The sequence below is a fragment of the Elephantulus edwardii genome, unplaced genomic scaffold (assembly GCF_000299155.1).
Source record: "Elephantulus edwardii isolate Elephantulus edwardi_28Jun2011 unplaced genomic scaffold, EleEdw1.0 scaffold00109, whole genome shotgun sequence".
NCBI lineage: Eukaryota > Metazoa > Chordata > Mammalia > Macroscelidea > Macroscelididae > Elephantulus > Elephantulus edwardii.
This window is the reverse complement of record NW_006399859.1, coordinates 10,358,131-10,365,141: the sequence shown is the minus strand read 5'-3', so window position 1 is coordinate 10,365,141 and position 7,011 is coordinate 10,358,131. Positions and strand designations below refer to the sequence as shown.

The 7,011-nt window shown below is 43.5% G+C and overlaps 1 pseudogene; it reads left to right on the top strand.

Moving 5' to 3' along the window:
• Positions 1-2,562: 2,562 nt before the first annotated feature.
• On the top strand, positions 2,563-4,638 carry LOC102872193 (annotated as a pseudogene).
• Positions 4,639-7,011: the final 2,373 nt, after the last annotated feature.

Genomic DNA, 7,011 nt, shown 5'->3' with positions numbered 1-7,011 from the left:
ATAGTATCTGTGAGAATGATTAGATGTGTAAGGGTCATTGGGGATGTATTGATTTTTATAGCTAGTTTGTTTGATACTTTCTGCTAAAGCTTTTACCACGTATGCAGTGATTACTCAATATCACTCAAAGGATATCTGCTCAATATCACTCAAAGGATATCCTCACAGAATCACAAAAATATGATAGAAAGGACAAAGTTTGATGGATAAAATAAAAGTCTGAAGACATTTTGTGATCCTTTTGGAAAATAACTGTTTAATTCTAGCTTTGAAATCTAGGTCGTACAAATTTGGTTCATTCTTGAAAAGAACTGATTTTGTCTTTTTCAGACTGTACATCTCTCTTGTCTCCATGAATTTCAGTAAATCTTTTCTTCTTGTTATGTATTGAGTCAGAACCAACTAATAGCAGCTTTTCAGAGGCTATTAATTGCAAAGAAGGAGATTGTCCCTCTTTCTCCCACAGAACAGCTAGTGGATTCAAACCATCTGCTTTTGGGTTGGCAGTGAAATTCTGTGCCTTTCAGGTTGCCAAGCTCCCTCGATAGAGACACTTTTCCTTTTGCTGAGTACTTGCTGTATAAACACAACCCTGCTCACTGTCACATTAGCACAATTTAAGAGTTGTGACCCCAAAAACATAAGAGGAATTCACAAGCTGTGAGGACAAGATACTAAAATATGTTTAGTGATACTCCTTAGGGAGCTCTGGTGGCCAACGGGGTAAGGAGTTGCACTATCAACCCAAAGACAGGCAATTTGCATCCACCAGTTTCTCCATTAGAGAAAGATGGGCAATCTTCTCCCATGTAGTTTAAAGCCTCTGAAAACTCACTGAGGGCCAGCAACAGATGGTTCTGGTACACATCACATAACAGCAATAGCTACAAAAAGAGTGATACTCCAGAACTTGGATGGTGTAATCCACAGTGTGTGGCCCTCATCACCAAATAATTCCTCTCCTTTGGTTTGAATCCATAATGGGCTCTGTGAGAGATGAGATGGACTGTGTCCTCCTTTTTAAGATTTAAAGCCTCAGAAACCCGATAGAGGGTCACTTTGAGTTGGAACTGACTCAATGGCCATCAATTTGTGGTTTTGAGTTTCAGTGAAATATTTAGAACCAAACCAAAAGAATTTGAAAAAGCAGTGCAAGATTCGATGAGGCAGAAAAGAGATCAGCTATAACTGCAGCCTGGAGAGAGTGTTTTAAAGTATCCAAATTTACTTACTAGAGAAAGGCCAACCATATCTGAGGGAAATAGAAACATTCTGGATGCAAAGAATGTCTTTTACTTACTATGGTGAATTCCTCTAGACGTAGAAACATCTCCAGGGTGCTACACGAGTTATTTGAAAATGTTACAGCTGCTATTAAAGTAAATCTTTAAAGATTGGGTTAAAAAATTTATAGGCAAGTCAAATGGTTTTCAATAATTTGTTTTCGATAAAATTGAACAGAGTCCAATGAAGATGTCATCTTATAGAGCATTAAAAATTATTTTTAAGCTAGATTACTGGGAGTTTTGGCATTTAGCTCAGATGTACTTAAAATAATCGTGGTTCTGCTATGACCAAATTTTCCCACTCCCATTCTCATTTTTTACATAAATGAGGTTTCTCAGCTCTTACATCTATTAAAGCAATAGCAACACTAAGTAGAAATAGAATTACTGCTGAACATTGTCTCCTTTTAGTAAGAATTGCCAAAAGAATGCTGGAACAGATTAAAAATAGTCTATTCATTTTAAAAGATACACTTCCAGTAAAAATTTACTTTTTATATCTAATATTTGTCAAAATGTGTGGCAGATGTAAAATATTTTTATCAGTTTTGTTGGTGATCACATTTATAATTTAATTTAGAAGAAAATTTTATACTTAGCATTTTATAAGCGTAAGAAATAAAAAACCATCTATTTTTTCCAAAGCAGTATATAATGGAATATATAAAAGACTCTTGGGCTTAGAATATAATGAATTGTGATAAAATTTAAGAGAAAAAGGATAATGCACAATTTATTACAGCTAAAAAAGAACATTTTCTTATATTTTTAAAATGGATGATGTCATTACTGAACTGCTGGAGTATTTAGATTCCAATGGATAGATTTAGAAGTGCAATGTAAAAATTTGAAATGTCAGTATTTGTAATATACCAGAAAAGATGTTTCATAACAATTTAAACTTATAAGAAATATTTTAGATAGAATCTTGAAGGAAGTAAAATCCATCTGCCATTCCTTTAATTGGACTGTGACTCTAAATCGAGGCAATCCCATGCCTCATTTAGTTTTGAATGCTGCTGTTTGTTGGTGGAGAGTACTGACTATCCCATGGGCTGCTAAAAGAACAAACAAGCTTGTCCTGGAGGAAATGCAGCAAAGGTGCTCCTTAGAGATGAGAGAAATGTAAAACTTGGTCTCACATACTCTGAGCATGTTGTCAGGAGGGGCCAGTACCCAGAAAAAAACAGACATCGTGCTGGAAAAGGTGGAGGACTGAAGGAAGATGGACCATCAGAGACAGACAGGAAGACTCTCAAAACGATGCATCGAGAAAATGACTGTCACCGTGGGCTTGAGCACATCTGGCGAGTGTGAGGATGGTACAGGACAGGCCCAGGTTCAGATCTGTTCACATGAGCAGTGATTGATTTGATAGCACCTCACCAGAAGACTGTTTTGAGATACCTCTGGGTGAATTTACACAGCCAGTTTTTTCTGGTTAGCAGTCAAGCACAGTAACCATTGAAATTGCCAAGGATTACTTAAATATACTTGTTGTTATTGTTGTTGTTGTTATGTGCTGTCAAGTTGAAACTGACCACAGTTGACCTGCCAGTGGGTTTTCAGAGGCTGTAAACAGCATGGAAGGAGATTCCCCATCCTCCCTTTGAGCAGCTGGTGGATCTGAATTGCATGCCCTTGAGATTGCAGCACTAAACACAAATATTTGAAAATCACTGGGAGCCCGGCCCCTCTCTCATTCTCTCTACTCCTCGTTTCTCTCTCTGTCTCTCTCTTTTCTTTTTTCCTCCCCCTCTCTCTGGGTCTCTGTCTTTCTTCCCCATTCTTCCTGCATCTCTCTCTGTCTTTCTCCATCTCTAGATCTCTCTGTGACCCTTTCTTTCCCTCCCTCCTCTCTCTTCTTTTTTCACTTTCTCTATGACACAATTTACCAGGAAAGTATGGGCAGGGCAGAGGAGAGGTGGGGACTGCGGGGGAGGAGAGGGAAGAGAAAGGGAGATGGCTTGAGGCAGCCGCTGCTGAAGGAAGGTCCTGGGTTGGTGGGACGCCTCTTGCTTCTAGGCCACCAGAGCGCCATGTAAGGAGGGAGTTGCTCTGTAAACCGGAATACACCACCGAGATTGACACAATTTTCTCTGAACCATAGACTCCTCTATGCATGTATATCGGCTGCTTCAGAGCTGAACGTCTTGGGAGAATTGCCTTACTTGGGCTATGAGGAAACTCGAAATGTTCCTGGTGGGAGGAGAGTCATCTAGGCATTGATGGACAAATGGACAATCATCAGGTAAAAGTAATTCTCTGGAGACTGTAACTGTGATCTGTGTACCTCATAGCAGCTGGTCAGGGGAGCCTGGAGATGGCACCAAACGTCAGAATTTCATAGTTGTCAAATAAGAAAATGATAGTCCAAATATAATGCATCAGAGAGCTGGACAATTAATAAAGATGGCAGAGCTTTTTCGATCCTGGCGACGGTGGAGCCAGCAGCGCCTCCCTTCCCGGCCTTTGTGCACCCACTCCTAGCCTTCAGCCAGCACCGCAGTGCTCTCTGCAACCATGATGCACGGACCACCTCGTTTGCCAGGGACTTCGCAGCAGGGGCGTCGCCGCCACCATCGATCAATCGATCGATCGAGTGGGTCAAGCTGCAGTTGCAGGTCCAGCACGCCAGCAAGCAGATAGCTGTAGGGCTTCGTGGCCTGCATTGTGCGCGTCCCCTGGGAGCATGGCGTGCTGTCCTTCTGGAGGGCCACCTGGCCAATGTCATCAGCTACTTCCCCACCCAGGCCCCCAACTTTGCCTTCAAGGACAAGTACAAGCAGGTGTCCTCGGCCGGGTAGACGAGCACACCCAGTTCTGGCGCTGCTTCGCTGGCACCCTGGTCTCCTCGGACGGCCAGGGCCACCTCGCTCGGCTTCGTCTACCCGCTGGACTTCACGCAGACCCGGCTGGCCGCTGACGTGGGCAAGTCGGGCACGGAGCGCGAGTTCAAGGGCCTGGGGGACTGCCCGGTGAATGGGCAAGTTGGCTGGCATCCGCGGCCTCTCCCAGAGCTTCAGCTTGTCGGTGCAGAGGGCATCGTCATCTACCAGGCCGCCTACTTCAGCGTCTACGACACGTCAAAGGTATGCTCCTGGACCCCAAGAACACGCACATTGTGGTCAGCTGGATGATTGCGCAGATGGTCACTGTGGTGGTCGGAGCGGTGTCCTACCCCTTCGACACCGTGCGGAGAAGGATGACGCTGCAGTCTGGCGGAAAGAAGCGGACGTAATGTACACGGGGCTGATCGACCGCTGGCGCCGGGATCTTCAGGGACGAGGGCGACAGCGTGCTGAGGGGTGTGGGTGCGGCCTTCGTACTGGTCATCTATGAGGAACTCTAAAAGGTCATTTAGGGCCTCCGCTGTCCCCCTCCGTGTGGACCACCAGCCACCCCTTCATGTGGACCACCTTGCCTTTCCATGTGGACCGCTGTCCTCCAGGGCTCCCCCACCTGTCAGGACTACCGGCCCGGGGCTTGACCACCTCGGACCACCGCCCACGCATCCGTTAGTGGTCAGTGCCGGGGGACCCCAGTCCACAGGGCGTCTGGCACCCCGCCCCGTGTGTCCAGTATTTATTTACAGAATCCTGACTCCTCCCATCCACCTGTGCGAACCTGTGTGCACCCCGCCCGCCTGTGTGCTCACCTCCTGCAGGGGGGCGAATCCCCCATCATGTCTCACGTCCATCGTGTCACACGGCAGGCTCCAGCCAGACCAATAAACAGGAAGCGCCTGTCAGGGAAAAAAAAATAAAGATGACAGAAGAATTTATTTCTTTTGAGTTGTGATTCTGGAAAAGAGTATTGAACATACCATGGACTGCCAACAGAACAAACAGGCCTGTTCTAGAGAGAGTGAAACCATGTTGCTCTCTGGAGGCAAGGATTTTGAAGCTCCATCTTACATCCTTCGGGCATGTTACCAGAAGGGACCATCCTTGGAGAAGGACATCTTGCTTGGAAGAAAAGGAGGAGTAACACAGGAGAGGAAGACCCTGGATGAGATGGATCGACATAGTGACTAAGGTAAAAAGGGGCAGGTGTGTTGGAGACAGTGAGATTGGCTCAGGATAGGACAGGGTTCAGAATTATTGTGCAGAGGGGCACTGTGAGTTACAGGAGACTTGACAGCATATAACAACAACAACAACAAAATATAAATAGATGATTCCAAGAAATATGAGGGAGCTTGAAAAATGTAGTAGAGCCCTACTATCATGTTATGTTCCCATGTTCTCAGAAGGAAAAAAAGCTCAAGGTGGAAACAACTTGGGGATTCATTTCTTGCTCCAGAAAAACCTGGCATAGGCATTTTGTTTCAATTTATTGTCAAGTGTCACACTTTCACTTTTGCCCCATAATCCTTCTATCACTACACATCTTGCTGTCAATAAAGAGAAGAAAGCAAGATGGACATTTCAGGAGATGACATTGTTTCTGCTCTTATAGTATCATACCAACTGCATGAGGGGGAGCTGCAGTAGCCTAATGGATTCGGAGTTTCACTGCCTACCCAAAGGCAATCAGTTTGAATGCACCTGCTTGCTGCTCTGGGAGAGATGGGAAGTTTCCTCTCATGCCAGCTACAATTTCTTACATACCTGATGGACGGTCAGCTGTGATTGGATTCTAACTCAGTGGAACATAACAATTACATGAGAGAACTTGGTAGAGACTTCAAAGAGAGACACTACAAAACAGTGAGAATCCAAAAGAAAACTTGAAGAAAAACTAAAAAGAGCTTTTAATGGCACTTCATATGGAAACTTGCACCTAATGTCCTTGAAATTTTTGAGGGAAAAGTCAAGAGGTGAGATTCAATTATTCCTAGAGGCTATCATGCCCACTAATAATGTCCTCTGTGGCTTTCCAAGTGTGCGTGAAATCTTTGTGAATCAAATGGAGATACTTAGGATGATGCCAAAAAGTGAGCCAATAATGGTATGTAATGGACATGTCTGAAGGATCATAATCAATTTAATCCTGGAAAAGTCTTTTCAGAGTTGTCCCAACACTGTTTTGTGGAAATGTTGATTCCAATAAATATTGGCTCCACAGATAAACATTCTGTAGTCATATAAGCCTGAGAAATCCTAAATCATCTTCTTGGAAATTCATAATAAATGATTGTAGTAAAGGTTCCGTAAAAAAATCCAAGTTAAAAATGCAATGTTAAATTTTGTTAAAGGGAGTGCCTCTTTCTTTTCCTCTGCCATCCCGTTTCATGCTGTTCTGTCTTCTCATAAGACTTTCAGGATCAAGAGGTTCCTGGCCAAGAAACAAAAGCAGAACTGTCCCATTTCTCAGTGGATTAGAATGAAAACTGTCAATAAAATTAGGTACAACTCCAAAAGGAGACACTGGGGAAGAACTAAGCTGGGTCTCTAAGGCAGCACACACATGATGGTGGCACATACAATGAACATAGGTTCATTAGCATCACACCACATCAAGTTGACGGACATTCTACCAGGTCAAGTTTCAAGTTATGTCACAGTCTGATCACTTCCCATGAAATAAATGTGGCTGTTTTCATACAGCCACATTTTCAATAAATATATGAGACCTATGAGGTTAAAAAAAAAGGAAAATGAGTTTATTTATGCAGAATTTTTGCCCCTCTTCACTTACTTTGGGAATTTCTCCTATAATGTTACTTGGTGAATTTATATTCTTCAGTCATTTATCTGCTCTATAATCTAAAAGCAGTGCT